At 38.0% G+C, this 22,090-nt stretch overlaps 1 long non-coding RNA gene across 1 annotated transcript; it reads left to right on the forward strand.

Moving 5' to 3' along the window:
• The first annotated feature begins 3,933 nt into the window (after positions 1-3,933).
• Positions 3,934-9,370, forward strand: LOC131962685 (uncharacterized). The gene is made up of 3 exons (XR_009389953.1): positions 3,934-4,121; positions 5,083-5,204; positions 8,402-9,370. It is a non-coding gene; the product is annotated as an uncharacterized LOC131962685 (long non-coding RNA).
• The last annotated feature ends 12,720 nt before the right edge of the window (positions 9,371-22,090 follow it).

A 22,090-nucleotide genomic window follows, 5' to 3' on the forward strand; every position in this document is an offset into this window, starting at 1 on the left:
CACGTTTATTTCCGTGGCCGAGAGGTGAGTTATCGCTGGTTTCGAGGGTCGCTTGTTGGAGCAGTTGGAGGTCAATTTAGTCCTTCATCTGTCAGTCCTGAGACTCGAACCAGCGACCCTCCGGTCACAAGCCCGGTTCTCTAACCTCTCGGCCACGGAAATAAGAGTGATTTTCCCCTATTGGCCACTAGAGGGCGCCACTACTGTTGTAAAAACTGAGATTCATGTGTCTGACAGTCTGCATGGAGGTTCGAGTCCGGCCCGGTGCTCTGCTGCACGCACAGAATTAAACTTGCATTTCCCCTGTTGGCCACAAGAGGGCGCCACTACCACTAATGTTCCTGACAGTCTGCAGCCGTCGCCGGTTCAATCCCCGACCAGGACAGACTCCATGCTGAAGGAGACTTGGACAAGATACTGAACCAGTTTGAACATTTGTTACATCTGTTGTATGAAGTTTTATAGTCCGTTGATAAATGTAGTATCACATTTTTTTCCAGAAATAACAAAAAAATACCCATATATTGAGATGTGCAAAATTTGAAAAAAAAAAAAAAAAAAAAAAAAAAAAAAAGTAATACTATAGCATGTCAATTTTTGCAAAAAATGGTGAAATCTCAAAATCGCTAAAAATGCTAAAAAAAATAAAAATTGTCCAATTATAGTCTGCTGATACATGTAGTAGAGTGGCTTTTCCAGAAATAACAGAAAAAACACCATATTTCGAGATGTCCAAAATTTGAAAAAAGTCATACTATAGTATGTTGTTTTTTGTCAAAAATGGTCAAATTTTAAAATGCCTAAAAATGCTCAAAATGCTCCTATCATAGTCTGATAATACATATTAGAGCCTCACGTGGCCAGAAATCACAAAAACACCATATTATGAGATATGAATAACAATAAGAATTTTAAATTATTAGAACTGAAGGCTCAGCTTCTGTTGTATTAAAGACATTTTCAGCTTCATGTGACACTTTGTGACAAACATCTCACACTTTATAAATGAAGCCAATGTTTCTAGTTATTTTCATCTTCATGTGACAGAGACAGAGACAGAGAGAGATGGAGACATGCAGCAGAGCACCGGGCCGGACTCGAACCTCCATGCAGACTGTCAGACACATGAATGAAGGTTTTTTGGAAAAAGTAGTGGCGCCCTCTTGTGGCCTTTAGGGGGAAATTCACCATCATTTGGGACATCTGTTGTATGAAAGTAGAGTTAAAGTGACTAGAAAGGTGCTACAAATGCAGACAATTTACCATCATCATCATCAACAGACTATAATAAGACCATTTTGAAAGTTTCAGTGCATTTAAAAATATTATGGATTTTTCACGAAAAATTTTGACATTACTTTTTTTTTTCAAATATAAAATTTTGGACATTTCAAAATATGGTATTTTTTTTGTTATTGCAGGAAAAGCCACCCATCTACATGTATCAACAAAGACTATAATATAAATATTTTAAGCATTTTTAGGCATTTTAAAATGTCACAATTTTCGGCAAAAATCGACATACTATAGTATGACTTTTTTTTATCTCAAAATATGGTGGTTTTTGTGTTATTTCTGGAAAAGCCACCCTACTACACACATGAACAGATGACAATAAGAATATTTTGAGAGTTTCGGGTTGTTTGAAAATGTTATGACTTTTTCAAGAAAAATGATGACATGCTATAGTAGAGTATATATAGACTTTTTAAAATATCCAGTTTTCTAGCTAATTAAACAAACAGTTGAGGATGAGTTGAGAGGCTCGGAGAGACCCGAACACCACAATAACATTAAAGAAGAAAAGAGACTGAGACTGAGTCCTGACCACAGAGACACGGGTTCGAGTCCCGCCCGGTTCTCTGCTGCATGTCTTCATCTCTCTCTGAGAGGAAAGTGTCCCATCGTAGCAGTGTGCTCCTCCTCCAGACCACCAGAGGGGGGCGCTGCTGCTCCAGGTCGCTGTCTGCCGACCTCCAACACACCTGAAGAAAGGTGCAGCAGGAGCCTCGGTGGAGGAGTGGAGCAGGTGGAGGAGCAGCAGGAGGTGAAGGAGTTCAGGTAGGAGGAGCTGGGTGATTCTCATGAACATGGTACAGCTCATAGCAAAAATACAAGAGCATTAAATACGTATTTTATTTGACCCTTTATAACATATACAATCTAAAGTCACTGTTTAATATGAATTTATCATCTAATTTAAGATGTTTAAGGTATTTTCTGACATTTTTAGAGACACTGTGAGCAAAATTCATTACAGTAACACATTTTTAAATAAAAAACAACAACAACAGAAGGTTTATTTTAGTTGTTTTTTTTCTCTGGCAAGCACTTAAATATGCTCAAGGGTAGCTGGTATCACCAGAATGTATTTTATTAAAATATACACATATTTTAATGCAAACAATTCTATCATTACTGAACATTTGACCATTTTTTCTCATCAATTTTCATTCAGATTTTGTTCTTTCTACATTGTTAAAAACCATTGTTTGATTATATTCTGTTAAATTAAATTATACATTTTTAAACAAATGTATATTTATTCTTATAAAGTTCATTAAATATTTATTGTATATAAGTGTTGCGAAAACCATGAAATTAGTATCTGGAGGCATTACAGTCATGAAATTGTGAATCAAAAATATGTTTAAAAATATAAAAAATATATTATTTTAACACAAAACAATGAATTGTGCCTCATTTTGGCTATATTGTTCATTCATAAAAAAGTGAAATTATTTAGTTTAATAAAGTTTGTCCTTATAATCTTCACAGACAGAAGTTAGACTGACTTCATGACAATCACCCAGCTGCTCTGACGTGGTTGCTGACGTCACTGCTGTTTGTTGCAGCAGCTGATTCTTGTCTCTCTGCAGCTCTTCTCCACCAGGCGGCGCCACTCTGAGTCTCAGAGACCAGAAGATCCTGATCCGGATCATCATGAACCTGCTGCAGACAGACAGACAGACGGACGGACAGACAGACAGTCAGACAGACAGTCAGACAGACAGACAGTCAGACAGACAGTCAGACAGACGTGTGGAGGAAAAAGGAGAGCGGCTGCAGGAAAACAACGCAAAGCTCTGGAGTTTCTTGTGAGTAATGAGCTCACTCATATTTAAAAAGAAAAACCCCAAACCGGGACCGGAGAGTGCTCGTGCACATGCAGATACGCGCCCGTGCATGCAGCCCGGTTCACCGGGACATGATCGACGTCAGATATGAATGATAACTATAATGATTAGATTAATGACTCTCCACATCCACCAGTTTGATTTCAGCTTGGAGATATTCTCATGCATCTATTCATTCATTAATGCATACGTCATATTTTCATTAAGCGCTACTACACAGTGACTCATTGAAACTATTTATTTAAAATGTAACAACAATAACTGATATCATCAGTCCGAGAGTCAGAGAGAGAAAAAAAGAGATGTAAAAATAATTTAAATGCCTTTTATTATTATTATTATTATTATTATTATTATTATTATTATGACTACTCTTGTTATTGGTTATTTTCATTGTAATTGTTGAATTTGGGATTTAGAAATACAGTAAGAATTTCAAGCATTTACAAGCACTTTTTAACCCTTTAAGACCTCTCAGAGCACTAAGACAGCTTTACAGACAGGATGACGTGCACACAGCTTTCCTTCTTGTTAAGAGTCACTGGATGGCAAAAGGGGGAACTTGAGTTTCTCAGAGTTGCAAGTGAACGCACCATGTGGTCCCTGAACTGCCCATCCGCTGTTTACACACACGGGAACTCACGGTTCAACTTTCTGTTTCTTCTGATGATTAGTGAGAGAATCCTGGAGAAGAAACGAGTCATTTGACTGTTTTAAATCATGTTTGTTGGATTGTTCCGGTTTACCTGGTGACAGGTAACAACACAAAGAGAATACGAGGCTCAGAAACAACCAACCCAGCGGTTCATTCATCAATAAGACATAGAGGTGAAAGTTGTTCCTGTTGTTCTTTGTCTCTTGTGTTGATTGAAGCCTTCAATGACTCTGATCAGGACATTAAGAGGATGTTTTGGGGCAGATTGTCTCTTTAAAAGCAGCTGAAGGAGACTCAGGTGAGCTCCGTCATTAGAAACTGGATCAAAGGTAAAAGGTGTTTGTGTTGCTGTTAGCTGAAGCTTTCACACTCCCATCTTTAATATCTCTGTCAGATTATAAACTGATCATGTTGCTACTGTTGGTAGTTTGAGGAGGTTTCAGCTGTTTTCTGTCTCTCCACATGGTTTTTACAGCGCTACATTGTTTCAATGTTTAGAGCAAAAAAAAACTCTTCAAGAGAGTAAAAACTCTTTTATGCAGTAAAGTTTTTGGTGTTTGCATCAAGATTTTTCCATCCAGCAGAAATGTGCTGATGCAAAGAGGACTTTTGTGGGACGTTTTGACATAATCAGCATATAAATGAAGAGTTATTGTGAGTCACAGCAGCAGACTGGATCAGTCTGAAGACATTCCCTGAGACACGCCTCTCAATCTGAAATCACTCTAAAACTTGTCTTTTTGGTCATTTTACATCTTTTTTGGTCAAGTTGTGTCTTTTTTGTTGTTGTTTTTAATGTCCACATCAGAACTCATTCACTAAAAGAGTTTCCGTCTCCTGTTTGGAGCAAAAAAACACGTCAAGAGAGAGTAAAAACTTTAATGCAGTAAAGTTTTTGGTGTTTGCATGAAGCTTTTTCCATCCCAAGAGAAATGTGTTGATGCAAAGATGCTTAATGTTCACTGTTTGTTTCCAACCTGTAGTCATGTATCGTTGTTTTACTGCAGAGTTAACCTCACAGAGCCTCCATTCATTCTCATGAGGAGAAAAGCTCCAGCTGCTGACCATGCACTTCTCTAAGAAAGTTCATATTAATAAAAACTAATATAGCTCATATACCACACATTTAGTTCAGCCTGTTATTTCATGTAACCCTGTATATATATAGACATGGAAAAAAATATTAGACCTTGTTTTCTTCAGTTTCTTGTTCATTTTAATGTCTGGTGCAACTAAAGGTTCATTTGTTTGGAGAGCTGTCTGTCTCCACTGACTCTTGTCTCTCTGCAGCTCTTCTCCACCAGGCGGCGCCACTCTGAGTCTCAGAGACCAGAAGATCCTGATCCGGATCATCATGAACCTGCTTTGAGACGCTGTGATGTCATCACTCCTCCATCTTGGACTGGAACAAGGTAAGCAGTGCACACGCTCAGCTGCTGAGCAACACACCTCACAACATGTCAGGAACATCTTTAAATGTGCTGCAAACCTCCTGGAGGACTAAACTGAGTAGAATCTGGAGGTTAAAGGTCACTGTGACGCTCCACATGTGTTAGTTACCTTCAGGAAGACTTTGTAGATCAGCTGCTCGTCACCTCACTCACTAAATGTGGCTCGTTGGGAGGAAAAGTGTCGTTTAACAGACAATCTGAAGTCTTTTATTCTGTTTATTGTGTGTAAAAAGTCTCCACAAAGTTTATTTGTCTCTGAAATTTGAGGTAATTAAGAAAAAACAAGTTAATGTCTTTGATTTATGTTGTAATCACAAAGTTGGCTTTGTAAATAATGATTTTAGGCTTTTCTTGTGTTTTTTTGATGTTTTTAATTTTTAATAACTTTTTTTTTTTTTTTTTACAAGTCCTCCTCTCCGGTTAAGAACATATAGAAGTTCCGACATCAACTTAGTGTGAAAGAGATGGCACAGTGGAAGTATAAGGGGTTGGAGTGCCAGAGGTCAGTGGTTCAAGACCTGGTACTACTTTAAGTCAGAATTTTGGCAAAAGTGGGCGTGGTTATGCAAATAATGGGTGTGGTTATGCTAATTAGGGGGTGTGGCTTTTGCAAAAAAATAGTATGAGTTTGGTTTCGTGTATTCCTCCTCCTTCCTTCCCCTCTGTCCTCCTCTCCTCTCCTCTCCTCTCCTTGATCCTCTTCCAGTGTGTCTCCTTGTTTCCTTTGTTTGTTTTTGAGTTTCCGTTGGTGAGTCCTTTGAGATCCAGTGGGGTTTGAACCGATGTTCTCCGTGGTGTGAAGTCCATGTGTTATCCATTGAGCTGTGGCTCCGAGGGTTATAGTTGTCGTTTACTCCTATTAGTGCTTGTTTTCAGAGGACAAACTGATAAGTAATAGTTTCTGGAGGGGATTGAACTCACAACCTTCTGCTTTCTGTAGCAGTGTTTATCCTCTATGCTACAGCAGAGATACAGTGACAGGTGGCGTGTGTTATGATGACTTCACCAGAAGGTATAGAAGCACACAAACAGAAAAAGAGTTTCAGGTGGGACTTGAACCAAGAACCTTTGGATTGCAAACTCAACAATATTACCACTAGACCACAGTGGATTTGTAACAGCAGGTGGAATGTAAAGTAGTCTGTCAGCAGAAAGTAGTGAAGTCAAACTGAAAATATTAGTGTAAGGTGGGGATTGAACTCACAACCTTCTGCTTTCTGTAGCAGTGTTTATCCTCTATGCTACAGCAGAGATACAGCAGCAGGTGGCGTGTGGTATGATGACTGCACCAGAAGGTATAGAAGCACACAAACAGAAAAAGAGTTTCAGCTGGGACTTGAACCAAGAACCTTTGGATTGCAAACCTAACAATATTACCTCTAGACCACAGTGGAGATGCAGGTAGCAGGTGGAATGTGAAAAATAGTCTGTCAGCAGGAAGTAGTGAAGTCGAAAAAACAAAGTTTCAGGCTGGATTTGAACCCAAAACTTCAGACACCATGTGTCAGCAACATTTCCCCTTCACCACAACGGACAAAAGCTCTTAAAGTGAAATTGTGTTTTGTAGTGAGACGTAATCAGAAAGGTTAAAAAAAATGTTTGACATCTTGCCTTAAAAACATGTTGCTGCAATCCACAAGTTTTCACAAGTCACAGATAATTTCCTTCCAGTTTATATCCATTAAAAAAAAAAATGAAAACAGAACCGAGGAGATTGGATTTAAACCAAGAACCTTCAGGTCCAGGACCCTTGACATGTCCACTACACCAGAGGAACACGGGAAGTATTTTAGAAGATATAAGAAGATATTCTTGTTGAACTGATGAATGCACCAGGAGGTTTTGAAGCACTTAAACAGAAAATTATTTTCAGCTGGGATATGATCCAAGAACCCCCAGATTGGGAACCCAATGACATTTCCACTATACCACTGTGGAACAATGCATTTGGTCTAGGTGACACTCTTAATTGCACTGGGAGGTATTGAAGCAAACAAACAGAAAAAGAGTTTCAGGAGGGATTGGAACCAATGTTCTTCAGGTTGAGGACCCATGACTATACCTCTACACCACAGCAGAGATGCAGGTAACAGGTGGAAAGTGAATGATATAGTTTCAGCAAGTAATTATTGAAGTGGATGGGTAGAAAAGGAGGTTTTAGGCTGGATTTGAACACATAACCTTCAGGTGCAGGATCCTCGACATGTCCACTATACCAGAGGAATACAGGAGAGAAACTGTGCTGTTCCTAACTTGATGTCATGAATCCAACAGGAAGTCTCAAGAGGACAAACTGAAAAAAGATTTATGCTGGATTTGAACCCAGAACCTGCTGCATTATGGACTGGAACTTTTCCACTAGACCACAGAGGAGACACTGGGATTTTTTTTTTTTTTTGACACAGAATCATGCAGTTAGAAATATTAAACATTTGGTTGATTGATTGAAAACGTTCACAAGTTTGTGTCACAGTTTTTCTCCAGTTTATATCCATCATAGAGATGATAGAAATATATATATATATATATATATGTGTGTGTGTGTGTGTGTGTGTGTGTGTGTGCCTGACAGCCTCAATTTCTCATTAAAAGACATCTTAGAATAGATGATCTTTGTATTTGTAGTTCTTTAAAAGATCTTTGAAAAAAAATCACAAATCAAAGATCCTTAATTCTAAGATGTCGTTTTAATGAGAAATTGGGGGAAAAGGCGTACAGAATAGAGGATCTTTGATTTGTGACTTTTTTCAAAGATCTTTGATAATATAAAAAACTACAAATACAAAGATCGTCTATTCTAAGATGTCTTTTTAATGAGAAATTGATGCCGTCAGGCACATATACATACATACATATATATATATATATATATATGTATATGATATATATATATATGTATATGTGCATCTTAGAATAGACGATCTTTGTATTTGTAGTTTTTTATATTATCAAAGATCTTTGAAAAAAGTCACAAATCAATGATCCTCTACTCTTTATATCTTTTTAATGATAAATTGAGGCTGTCAGGCACATTTACTTCTAGTCTAGTTTATTCTGATGGATTCAGCAGGAAGTTTATCCAGACAAACACTCAGCAGTCTTCATGTCTTTTGTTCATAATGATGAAGTTTATTTGTAAATGTGTGTTGTTCCTGCAGGCGTCTGATCCAGAGGACGAGTCAGCAGGTTGGACCAACACATGGCTCACTGCCGTCAGCTGGAAGATCCAACAGCTTCATCAATCATTTCTCTTTTATTCATGCATTCATAGTTTTATTCATCCTGTGAAAGAGACAAAAGGAGGGACAGCGCCTCCTGCTGGACGACTGCAAGAATACAAATCCTCCAGTTTATTTCCATCACAGAGATGATAGAAGCTGATATTTATCAAAGATCAATGCTGGATTCAAACCTGTGACCTTCAGGTCCAGAACCCTAGACTCTTCCTCTCCACCAGAGGAGGCGGAGCTTGGAGCCAGAAAAGTTTGACTTCAGACTTTGACCCAGAAACTCTCAAAATGGTCTGATTATAGTCTGTTGATACATATTAGAGCATTATGTGGCCAGAAATAACAAAAAAACACCATATTTTGAAATGTCCAAAATTTGGAAAACATGTTGATTTTTGTCTTCAGGTTGAGAACCCATGACTATACCACTACACCACAGCAGAGATGCAGGTGACAGGTGGAAAGTGAACGATTGGAGTGTAATTATTGGAGTGGATGGGTAGAAAAGGCTATTTCAGGCTGGACTTGAACACACAACCTTCAGGTGTAGGACCCTTGACATGTCCACGATACCAGAGGAACACATGAAGGAAACTGTGCTGTTCATAACTTGATGTCATGAATGCAGCAGGACGTCTCAAGAGGACAAACTGAAAAAAAAAAAAAAAGATTTTTGCTGGATTTGAACCCAGAACCTGCTGCATTATGGACTGGACCTTTTCCACTAGACCACAGAGGAGACACTGGATTCCTGTTTTTTTTTTGACACAGAATCATGCACTTAGAAATATTAAACATTTGGTTGATTGATTGAAAACGTTCACAAGTAAAAAAAAAAGAAAAAAGATGCAGGTATTTACACTGAATATTTATCACATTTGTGTTGAAAGTCATGCACAAATGTCAGAATATTTATGTAAAGATAATAAACATGTTTACCAATTAATTTGTTTGTAAATTATTGTACTGTGCTGACACAAAATCCCCCCGAAAAGACACAAAATAACCAAAAACAATGTTAAAAAAAAAAAAAAAAAAAAAAAGCTACAATTCCCAAAAAGGGCACATGAGCAAAAAAAAATCACAATGACCAAAAAAGACAACAAAGACAAAATGATTAAAAAAAAGACACAAAATTAACAAGAAACTGAATAAAGCAATGGTCTAATATTTTTTTCCATGTCTGTATATATACAGGGTTACATGAAATAACATGAGCTATATTAACTTTATTAATATGAACTTTCTTAGAGAAGTGCATGGTCAGCAGCTGGAGCTTTTCTCCTCATGAGAATGAATGGAGGCTCTGTGAGGTTAACTCTGCAGTAAAACAACGATACATGACTACAGGTTGGAAACAAACAGTGAACATAAAGCGTCTTTGCATCAACACATTTCTCTTGGGATGGAAAAAGCTTCATGCAAACACCAAAAACTTCTGTGCATAAAAGTTTTTACTCTCTTGAGGTGATTTTTTTGCTGCAAACAGGAGACGGAAACTCTTTTAGTGAATAAATTCTAATTGACACAAATTGACCAAAAAAGATGTAAATATTGTCCAAAATAAATGTAAAAATTGTCCCAAAAAATGCACAAAATTACCAAAAAAGACACAAAATAACCAAAAAAAGACACAAAATAACCAAAAAAAGACACAAAATGACCAAGGAAAGACACAACATGACCAAAAAATACACAAAATGATCAAGAAAAGACAAAAAAAACGACCAAAAAGACTTAGAAGTTTTAGAGGGATTTCAGACTGAGAGGCATGTCTCAGAAACAGCTGAATGTCTTCAGACTGATCCAGTCTGCTGCTGTGACTCACAATAACTCTTCATTTATATGCTGATTATGTCAAAACGTCCCACAAAAGTCATCTTTGCATCAACACATTTCTCCTGGGATGGGAAAAGCTTGATGCAAACACCAAAAATTTCTGCATAAAACTGTTTTTACTCTCTCTTGAGGTGTTTTTTTGCTCGAAACATTGTCAATCTAGTGCTGTAAAAACCACCAGCAGAGAATTTCTAATTTTGGACATCTCAAAATTTTGTGTTTTTTTGTTATTTCTGGTCACATTATGCTCTAATATGTATCATCAGACTATAATAAGACCATTTTAAGGCATTTTGACTCACATTTCACACTTTATAAATTAAATCAATGTGCTTTAAGTGTATTCTCTCTCCTGGCCAGCAGAGGGAGACACAACAAGCTCATCTTCCTGTTGACTAACATACAAACAAACATTCTCATCATGAGTTGGCGTCAGAATTTATTTGTTTTTAAAGATATTTTTAGTTAATTTTCAACTTTCTATGACAGAGACAGGTTGTAGCACCTTTCTAGTCACTTTAACTCTACTTTCATACAACAGATGTAACAAATGATCAAACTGGTTCAGTATCTTGTCCAAGTTTCCTCCATCATGGAGTCTGTCCTGGCCAGGGATCGAACCAGCGACCTTCAGATCATCTGAGCCTCTCATGGAGGGACGAACAGCGCCTCCTGCTGGACGAGGAACACAAGTGCAGGAAGACTTTTACAAATGGCGACCTGCACCTGCATTGTTTAGTTTTTAATGATGTTTCTAGTTATTTAAATAAAGGTGATTTTCCCCTAACGGCCACAAGAGGGCGCCACTACTTTTTCAAAACCTTCATTCATGTGTCTGACAGTCTGCATGGAGGTTCGAGTCCGGCCCGGTGCTCTGCTGCATGTCTCCATCTCTCTCTGTCTCTGTCTCTGTCACATGAAGCTGGAAATAACTAGAAACATTGGCTTCATTTATAAAGTGTACAAAGTACAAGCCCGGTTCTCTAACCTCTCGGCCACGGAAATAAACCTGCATTTCCCCTAGCGGCCACAAGAGGGCGCCACTACTGTTACAAAAACTGAGATTCATGTGTCTGACAGTCTGCATGGAGGTTCGAGTCCGGCCCGGTGCTCTGCTGCACGCACGGAATTAAACTTGCATTTCCCCTATTGGCCACAAGAGGGCGCCACTACCACTAATGTTTCTGACAGTCTGCAGCCGTCGCCGGTTCGATCCCCGACCAGGACAGACTCCATGCTGAAGGAGACTTGGACAAGATACTGAACCAGTTTGATCATTTGCAACATCTGTTGTATGAAGTTTTATAGTCTGTTGATAAATGTAGTATCACATTTTTTTCCAGAAATAACAAAAAAATACCCATATATTGAGATGTGCAAAATTTGAAAAAAAAAAAAAAAAAAAGTCATACTATAGCATGTCAATTTTTGCAAAAAATGGTGAAATCTCAAAATCGCTAAAAATGCTAAAAAAAATTAAAAATTGTCCAATCATAGTCTGCTGATACATGTAGTAGAGTGGCTTTTCCAGAAATAACAGAAAAAACATCATATTTCGAGATGTCCAAAATTTGAAAAAAATCATACTATAGTATGTTGTTTTTTGTCAAAAATGGTCAAATTTTAAAATGCCTAAAAATGCTCAAAATGCTCCTATCATAGTCTGATGATACATATTAGAGCCTCACGTGGCCAGAAATCATAAAAACACCATATTATGAGATGTCCAAAATTTTAAATTATTAGAACTTAAGGCTCAGCTTCTGTTGTATTAAAGACATTTATCAGCTTCATGTGACACTTTGTGACAAACATCTCACACTTTATAAATGAAGCCAATGTTTCTAGTTATTTTCAGCTTCATGTGACAGAGACAGAGACAGAGAGAGATGGAGACATGCAGCAGAGCACCGGGCCGGACTCCAACCTCCATGCAGACTGTCAGACTCATGAATGAAGTTTTTGAAAAAGTAGTGGCGCCCTCTTGTGGCCCTTAGAGGAAATTCACCTTAATTTAAATAACTAGAAACATCATTAAAAACTAAACAATGCAGGTGCAGGTCGCCATTTGTAAAAGTCTTCCTGCACTTGTTCTCCTCGTCCAGCAGGAGGCGCTGTTCGTCCCTCCATGAGAGGCTCAGATGATCTGAAGGTCGCTGGTTCGATCCCTGACCAGGACAGACTCCATGATGGAGGAAACTTGGACAAGATACTGAACCAGTTTGCACATTTCTTATTGTATGAAAGTAGTGTTAAAGTGACTAGAAAGGTGCTACAATTGCAGTTTATTTACCACCACCACCACCACCACCATCATCATCATCATCATCATCAACAGACTATAATAAGACCATTTTGAAAGTTTCAGTACATTTAAAAATATTATGGATTGTTCATGAAAAATTTTGACATGACTTTTTTTTTCAAATTTAAAATTTTGGACATTTCAAAATATGGTATTTTTTTGTTATTGCAGGAAAAGCCACCCGTCTACATATATCGACAGACCATAATATAAATATTTTAAGCATTTTTAGGCATTTTAAAATGTCACAATTTTTGGCAAAAATCGACATGCTATAGTATGACTTTTTTTTTTCAAATTTTGGACATCTCAAAATCTGATCTTTTTTGAGAGTTTCGGGTTGTTTGAAAATGTTATGATTTTTTGAGGAAAAATGATGCCATGCTATAGTAGAGTATATATAGACTTTTTCAAATGTCAAGTTTTCTAGTTAATTAAACAAACAGTTCAGGATGAGTTGAGAGGCTCGGAGAGACCCGAACACCACAATAACATTAAAGAAGAAAAGAGACTGAGGCTGAGTCCTGACCACAGAGACACGGGTTCGAGTCCCGCCCGGTTCTCTGCTGCACGTCTTCATCTCTCTCTGAGAGAAAAGTGTCCCATCGTAGCAGTGTGCTCCTCCTCCAGACCACCAGAGGGGGGCGCTGCTGCTCCAGGTCGCTGTCTGCCAACCTCCAACACACCTGAAGAAGAAGCAGAGGAGACAGGTTGTTGATATTGTTGTTGTTGTTGTTGTTGTGCAGCGTGTTGCCAGTGTGTGATGGACACACAGAGCCTCTGATGATCAGTGAAGAAGGTCAGTAGTGCAGAGAGCTGCAGAGAGGAAACAGCTGATCAGCAGCAGCTGACTGGAACTCTGCAGCTCAGAGAGTCACACTGTCTGTCAGAGCTGAGTGGAGCAGAGAAACAGCTCAAAGCATGCTGAGATTTGTTATTTCTGGGAAAATATTCTGCTACATGCATCAACAGACTATAATAAGACCAGTTTGAGAAATTCAGGCAGTTAATTTTAAATGTCAAAATGTGGTGTTTTTTTGTGATTTCTGGCCACAAAATGCTCTAATATGTATCAACAGACTATAATAAGACCATTTAAAGCATTTTTAGGCATTTTAAAATTTGACCTTTTTTGACAGAAATCAACATGCTATAGTATGACTGTTTTTCAAATTTTGGACATCTCAAAATATGGTGTTATTTGTTATTTTTGGAAAAGCCACCCTACTACATGTATCAACAGATTATAATAAGACCATTTTGAAAGTCTTGGGCCGTTTGAAAATTTTATGACTTTTTCCCGAAAAAAATCGACATGCTATAGTATGACTTTTTTTTTTTCCTTCAAATTCTGGACATCTCAAAATATGGCGTTTTTTGTGTGATTTCTGGCCACAAAATGCTCTAATATGTATCTGCAGACTATAATAAGACCATTTAAAGGAATTTTAGGCATTTTAAAATGTGACCTTTTTTGACAGAAATCAACATGCTATAGTTTGACTGTTATTCTAATTTTGGACATCTCATAATATGGTGTTTTTTTGTTATTTCTGAAAAAAAATTATACTACACGTATCAACGGACTATGATAAGACTATTTACATTTACATTTAGTCATTTAGCAGACGCTTTTATCCAAAGCGACTTACAGGAAGAATAAAAACAAACAATCAAGGTCTAGTGCAATAAGAGCTATTAGTGCATCAATAAGGTCTAGTGACAATTCTTTGAGGAGTATAATTATGGTGTGGTGCTAGGAGAGAAGATGCTCTCTGAAGGTCTTCAGGAGGTTTTAAAGGTAGAGAGGGACGCCCCTGCTCTGGTAGAACTGGTAGTGGTTCCACCAGCGGGGAACAAGAAATGCAAAGAGTCTGGATTGCCTTGGACCAAGGGGGGGCAGAGCCAGAACCGTTCACTGGAAGAGCTCAGAAGTGGTGAGGTAGCATATGTCTGAATCAGGTTCAGGTAGGTAGGAGCAGGACCGGAGACAACTCTGTAGGCAGCATTAGAGATCTGAATCTGATGCTGCAGCAGGTAGAAGAGGAGCTCAATGAGCAGCGGTGGGACATGGGACCTTTTGGCTGGTTGGAGACCAGGAGCACCATGTTCTGGATCATCTGAAGCGGTTTTACTGTGCAGGCTGGCTGGAGAAATTCAGGCTGTTTTAAAATGTTATGACTTTTTCCCGAAAAAATGGACAAGGTGAAGCGGAGTTATCCCTCTGGGAATGAGGACAGGAGAAAGAAACAGCATGGAGATGAAGAGCAGCAGTCAGGTAAGAGTCCTCTCTCTCCGGGTGGGAGAGTGGGAGGGACTAGTCCTGTTTACCTCCATTAACAGGACGCTGAGGTGAACCCCGGTGGGCTCCGTCTGCTGCTGGCTGCCTTCTAGCATTTTACTGCTACTGGAGTTACAACTGCACTTATACAGAATGGAAAGTCATGGATAAATATTGACAAAGATTGAATTTTGAGTCTTGCTGCTTGTGAGAAGATTAATCATACACCTGTGAAATATAGAAGTTTGAAGTTTTGAATTTTTTTTATTTTGCACAAATAAGACAAAAGACAAGGATAATGAGATAACAACAGGGCCTCTATCTATATTAAAATTCACAAGTTAAATTAAAACAAGTAACTATCACACAAACAAATAAAATAAAAATGAAGCAAATGATACCAATATTAAAAGTAAAATAAAAACAAAAGTGTAGAAATGTATGTGTGTATATGCGTGTGTGCGCGTGCATACGTACCTGTGCATGAGCGCGTGTACTACTTAGTGACCTGAGCAATCAGAGCAGCCACTAAATTGTTCTTGTATATATTCAGAGAGGAAAACTGTATTGAACTATTAAATTGATCATTCCAGAGTATTGATCCTCTGTGTTTTAAGGAGAACTGCCCGATAGTGAGGAGGGTGTAATCTTGTTAATTGTTTATTGTACTTATGTAATTGTGAGTTGACATGGAAATATTCACTGAAAGCTTTAGGAATGGAATTTGGAATATACATATACTTAAAGATAAAAATGCATCTTTGGTATATATTGACCTGAATATAGATAATGCTATTATTAATTCAGCTCCATCAAATCGGCTGCACTTGTTTTACTTTCATAAACTTCAAATGGTGATTTAGATCATTATTTAGCACCATTGTCATCATATTTCACGACATTTATTTCTTCACTAAGATATCTGTATCATCTATTTACCTGAAACACGGACTAGTCCCTCCCACTCTCCCCCCCGGAGAGAGAGAGAGGACTCTTACCTGACTGCTGGTTTTCATCTCCATGCTGTTTCTTTCTCCTGTCCTCATTCCCAGAGGGATAACTCCGCTTCACCTTGTTATTGATCACTGCAGTGGGAATGTGCCGTGGTAGTGTGTGTGTTGGGTGAAGCGGTAGTGATCAGCTGATGTCTCTCTCTGACCACCAGCAGCCTGTCAAGCTGTTTGGAGGCTCAGAAACAACCAACCGAGCGGTTCATTCATCAATAAGACATAGAGGTGAAAGTTGTTCCTGTTGTTCTTTGTCTCTTGTGTTGATTGAAGCCTTCAATGACTCTGATCAGGACATTAAGAGGATGTTTTGGGGCAGATTGTCTCTTTAAAAGCAGCTGAAGGAGACTCAGGTGAGCTCCGTCATTAGAAACTGGATCAAAGGTAAAAGGTGTTTGTGTTGCTGTTAGCTGAAGCTTTCACACTCCCATCTTTAATATCTCTGTCAGATTAATAACTGATCATGTTGCTACTGTTGGTAGTTTGAGGAGGTTTCAGCTGTTGTGGCTCTTTCTGTCTCTCCACGTGTTTTTTACATCGACAATGAAGCTTTTGTCCAGCAGCTAAATGTTTATTATACTGTTTGTTTCCAACCTGTAGTCATGTATCGTTGTTTTACTGCAGAGTTAACCTCACAGAGCCTCCATTCATTCTCATGAGGAGAAAAGCTCCAGCTGCTGACCATGCACTTCTCTAAGAAAGTTCATATTAATAAAATTAATATAGCTCATATACCATATTTAGTTCAGCCTTTTATTTCATGTAAGCCTGTATATATACAGACATGGAAAAAAAATATTAGACCATTGTTTTCTTCAATTCCTTCTTCATGAAAAAGAAATTCCTTCCTTCCTGTTAGCTGAGGCTTTCACACTCCCATCTTTAATATCTCTGTCAGATTAATAACTGATAATGTTGCTACTGTTGGTAGTTTGAGGAGGTTTCAGCTGTTTTCTGTCTCTCCACATGGTTTTTACAGCGCTAGTTTGTTTCAATGTTTAGAGCAAAAAAACTCTTCAAGAGAGTAAAAACTCTTTTATGCAGTAAAGTTTTTGGTGTTTGCATCAAGTTTTTCCATCCAGCAGAAATGTGTTGATGCAAAGAGGAGCTTTGTGGGACGTTTTGACATAATCAGCATATAAATGAAGAGTTATTGTGAGTCACAGCAGCAGACTGGATCAGTCTGAAGACATTCCCTGAGACACGCCTCTCAATCTGAAACTTTTCTTGGTCATGTTGTATCTTTTTCTGGTCATTTCGTGTCTTTATTGGCCATTTTACATCTTTTTTGGTCAAGTTGTGTCAAGTTTTTGTTGTTGTTTTTAATGTCCATATCAGAACTTATTCACTAAAAGAGTTTCCGTCTCCTGTTTGGAGCAAAAAAACACGTCAAGAGAGAGTAAAAACTTTAATGCAGTAAAGTTTTTGGTGTTTGCATGAAGCTTTTTCCATCCCAAGAGAAATGTGTTGATGCAAAGATGCTTAATGTTCACTGTTTGTTTCCAACCTGTAGTCATGTATCGTTGTTTTACTGCAGAGTTAACCTCACAGAGCCTCCATTCATTCTCATGAGGAGAAAAGCTCCAGCTGCTGACCATGCACTTCTCTAAGAAAGTTCATATTAATAAAAAATAATATAGCTCATACACCACATTTAGTTCAGCCTGTTATTTCATGTAACCCTGTATATAGACATGGAAAAAAATATTAGACCTTGTTTTTTTCAATTCCTTGTTCATTTTAATGTCTGGTGCAACTAAAGGTTCATTTGTTTGGAGAGCTGTCTGTCTCCACTGACTCTTGTCTCTCTGCAGCTCTTCTCCACCAGGCGGCGCCACTCTGAGTCTCAGAGACCAGAAGATCCTGATCTGGATCATCATGAACCAGCTTTGAGACGCTGTGATGTCATCACTCCTCCATCTTGGACTGGAACAAGGTAACCAGTGCACACGCTCAGCTGCTGACCAACACACCTCACAACATGTCAGGAACATCTTTAAATGTGCTCCAAACCTCCTGGAGGACTAAACTGAGTAGAATCTGGAGGTTAAAGGTCACTGTGACGCTCCACATGTGTTAGTTACCTTCAGGAACACTTTGTAGACCAGCTGCTCGTCACCTCACTCACTAAATGTGGCTTGTTGGGAGGAAAAGTGTTGTTTAACAGACAATCTGAAGTCTTTTATTCTGTTTATTGTGTGTAAAAAGTCTCCACAAAGTTTATTTGTCTCTGAAATTTGACGTAATTAAGAAAAAAAAGTTAATGTCTTTGATTTATGTTGTAATCACAAAGTTGGCTTTGTAAATAATGATTTTAGGTGTTTTTTGTAATCTCATTAATTTTTTTTTTTTTTTTTTTTTTTTTTTTAAAAGTCCTCCTCTCTGGTTAACAACATATAGAAGTTCCGATTTTAACTTAGTGTGAAAGAGATGGCACAGTGGGAGTATAAGGGGTTGGAGTGCCAGAGGTCAGTGGTTCAAGACCTGGTACTACTTTAAGTCAGAATTTTGCCAAAAGTGGGCGTGGTTATGCAAATAAGGGGCGTGGTTATGCTAATTAGGGGTGTGGCTTTTGCAAAAAAAATAGTATGAGTTTGGTTTCGTGTATTCCTCCTTCCTTCCCCTCTGTCCTCCTCTCCTCTCCTTCCTCCCTTGAGTCTCCTTGTTTCCTTTGTTTGAGTCCTTTTGAGTTTCCGTTGGTGAGTCCTTTGAGATCCAGTGGGGTTTGAACTGTTGTTCTCCGTGGTGTGAAGTCCATGTGTTATCCATTGAGCTGTGGCTCCGAGGGTTATATTTGTCGTTTACTCCTATTAGTGCTTCATTTCAGAGGACAAACTGATAAATAATAGTTTCAGGAGGGGATTGAACTCACAACCTTCTGCTCTCTGTAGCAGCGTTTATCCTCTATGCTACAGCAGAGATACAGTGACAGGTGGCGTGTGTTATGATGACTGCACCAGAAGGTATAGAAGCACACAAACAGAAAAAGAGTTTCAGCTGGGACTTGAACCAAGAACCTTTGGATTGCAAACCCAACGATATTACCACTAGACCACAGTGGATATGCAACAGCAGGTGGAATGTAAAGTAGTCTGTCAGCAGAAAGTAGTGAAGTCAAACTGAAAATAATAGTGTAAGGTGGGGATTGAACTCATAGCCTTCTGCTCTCTAGAGCAGAGTTTATCCTCTACACTACAGCAGAGATACATTGCTAGGTGGCGTGTGTTCTCATGAATGCACCAGAAGGCATAGAAGCACACAGACAGAAAAAGAGTTTCAGCTGGGACTTGAACCAAGAACCTTAGAGTTGCAAACCCAACAATATTACCACTAGACCATAGTGGAGATGCAGGCAGCAGGTGGAATGTGAAAAGTAGTCTCTCAGCACGAAGTAATGAAGTCGAAAAAAGAAAGTTTCAGTCTGTGAATATCATCATAGAGATGATAGAAATGGACATACATCAAAGATCAATGCTGGATTCAAACCTGTGACCTTTAGATTCAGAACCTTTGACTTTTCCTCTACACCAGAGGAGGCGGAGCTCGGGGCCAGAAAAGTTTAGATCCATGTGCATGTAACCAGGCTGGATTCATACCAAGAACGTTTTGATCAATGCACCATGCATATTCCCACGAGGCAACTTTTATAATATTTTTTTTAATCAAGATGAAAGAAAAATTAAGATCCAGGCTGGATTCAAACCAAATATCAGCAGGTAGTTTGTTCTGATGAATTCAGCAGGAAGTTTAGCTAGACAAACACGCAGTCTTTGTGCCTTTTGTTTATAATTATCAAGTTTATTTAAAGCAACAATGTATCTTGTTCCTGCAGGCGTCTGATCCAGAGGACGACGGTCAGCAGTTTGGACAAATTGCCCCGAAACTTTCAAAATGTTCTTATTTTATTTTATGTTGATACATGTAGTAGGGTGACTTTTCCAGAAATGTTAAAAAACACCATATTTTGAGATGTCCAAAATTTTAATGTCGAATTTTTTTGGGAAAAAATCATGCATTTTTCAAATGCCCCGAAACTTTCAAAATTGTCTTATTATAGTCTGTTGATACATGTAGTAGAATATTTTTTTTCCTGAAATCATAAAAAACACCATTTTTTGAGATGTCCAAAATTTGAAAAAAAGTCATACTATAGCATGTTGATTTTTGTCAAAAATGGTCAAAATTTAAAATGCCTAAAAATGCTCAAAATGGTCTTATTATAGTCTGTTGATACATATTAGAGCATTATGTGGCCAGAAATAACATAAAAACACCATATTTTACAATGTCCAAAATTTGAATTTTGAAAAAAAAGTCATACTATAGCATGTCGAAATTTTTTGGGAAAAAGTCATAAAAATTTTAAATGCCCCGAAACTCTCAAAATGGTCTTATTATAGTCTGTTGGTGCGTGTAGTAGAGTGGCTTTTCCAGAAATAACAGAAAAACACCATATTTTGAGATGTCCAAAATCTGTGACAGGTGGCGTGTGTTCTCATGAATGCACCCGGAGGTATTGAAGCAAACAGAAAATGAGTTTCAGCTGGGATTTGAACCAGGAACCTTTGGGTTGCAAACCCAATCACTAGACCACTGTAGAACTGCAGGCACCAGAAGGAATGTTTAAAGTATAGTTTTCAGCAAAAAGTAGTGAAGTAAAACTGAAAATAATAATGTAAGGTGGGCATTGAACTCACAGCCTTCTGCTCCATAGAGCATAATTTATTCTTTATGTTACAGCAGAGATACCATGAGAGGTGGAGTGTGTTCTCATGAATGCACCGGGAGGTATCGAAGCAAACAAACAGAAAAAGAGTTTCAGGTGGAATTGGAACCAACATTCTTCAGGTTGAGAACCCATGACTATACCACTACACCACAGCAAAGATGCAGGTAACAGGTGGAAAGTGAATGATATAGTTTCAGCAAGTAATTATTGAAGTGGATGGGTAGAAAAGGCTGTTTGACATGTCCACTACACCAGAGGAACACAGGAAGGACACTGTGCTGTTCCTAACTTGATGTCGTGAATCCAACAGGAAGTCTCAAGAGGACAAACTGAAAAAAAAAAAGATTTATGCTGGATTTGAACCCAGAACCTGCTGCATTATGGACTGGAACTTTTCTACTAGACCACAGAGGAGACTCTGGATTTTTTTTTTTTTTTTTTTGACACAGAATCATGCAGCTAGAAATATTAAACATTTGGTTGATTGATTGAAAACGTTCACAAGTTTGTGTCACAGTTTTCCTCCAGTTTATATCCATCATAGAGATGATAGAAATATATATATATATATAAATATATGTATATGTATATATATATATGTATATGTGCCTGACAGCCCCAATTTCTCATTAAAAAGACATCTTAGAATAGACGATCTTTGTATTTGTAGTTCTTTAAAAGATCTTTGAAAAAAAAATCACAAATCAAAGATCCTTAATTCTAAGATGTCGTTTTAATGAGAAATTGGGGAAAAAGACGTACAGAATAGAGGATCTTTGATTTGTGACTTTTTTCAAAGATCTTTGATAATATAAAAAACTACAAATACAAAGATCGTCTATTCTAAGATGTCTTTTTAATGAGAAATTGATGCTGTCAGGCACATATACATACATACATACATACATACATATATATACATACATATATATGTATATGTGCATCTTAGAATAGACGATCTTTGTATTTGTAGTTTTATACATTATCAAAGATCTTTGAAAAAAGTCACAAATCAATGATCCTCTACTCTTTATGTCTTTTTAATGATAAATTGAGGCTGTCAGGCACATTTACTTCTAGTCTAGTTTATTGTGATGGATTCAGCAGGAAGTTTATCCAGACAAACACTCAGCAGTCTTCATGTCTTTTGTTCATAATGATCAAGTTTATTTGTAAATGTGTGTTGTTCCTGCAGGCGTCTGATCCAGAGGACGAGTCAGCAGGTTGGACCAACACATGGCTCACTGCCGTCAGCTGGAAGATCCAACAGCTTCATCAATCATTTACCTTTTATTCATGCATTCATAGTTTTATTCATCCTGTGAAAGAGACAAAAGGAGGGACAGCGCCTTCTGCTGGACGACTGCAAGAATACAAATCAGTTTCAGGCTGGATTTGAACCCAAAACTTTAGACACCATGCGTCAGCAACATTTCCCCTTCACCACAATGGACAA

The sequence above is a fragment of the Centropristis striata genome, chromosome 24, assembly GCF_030273125.1.
Source record: "Centropristis striata isolate RG_2023a ecotype Rhode Island chromosome 24, C.striata_1.0, whole genome shotgun sequence".
In the NCBI taxonomy this organism is placed as follows: Eukaryota; Metazoa; Chordata; class Actinopteri; order Perciformes; family Serranidae; genus Centropristis; species Centropristis striata.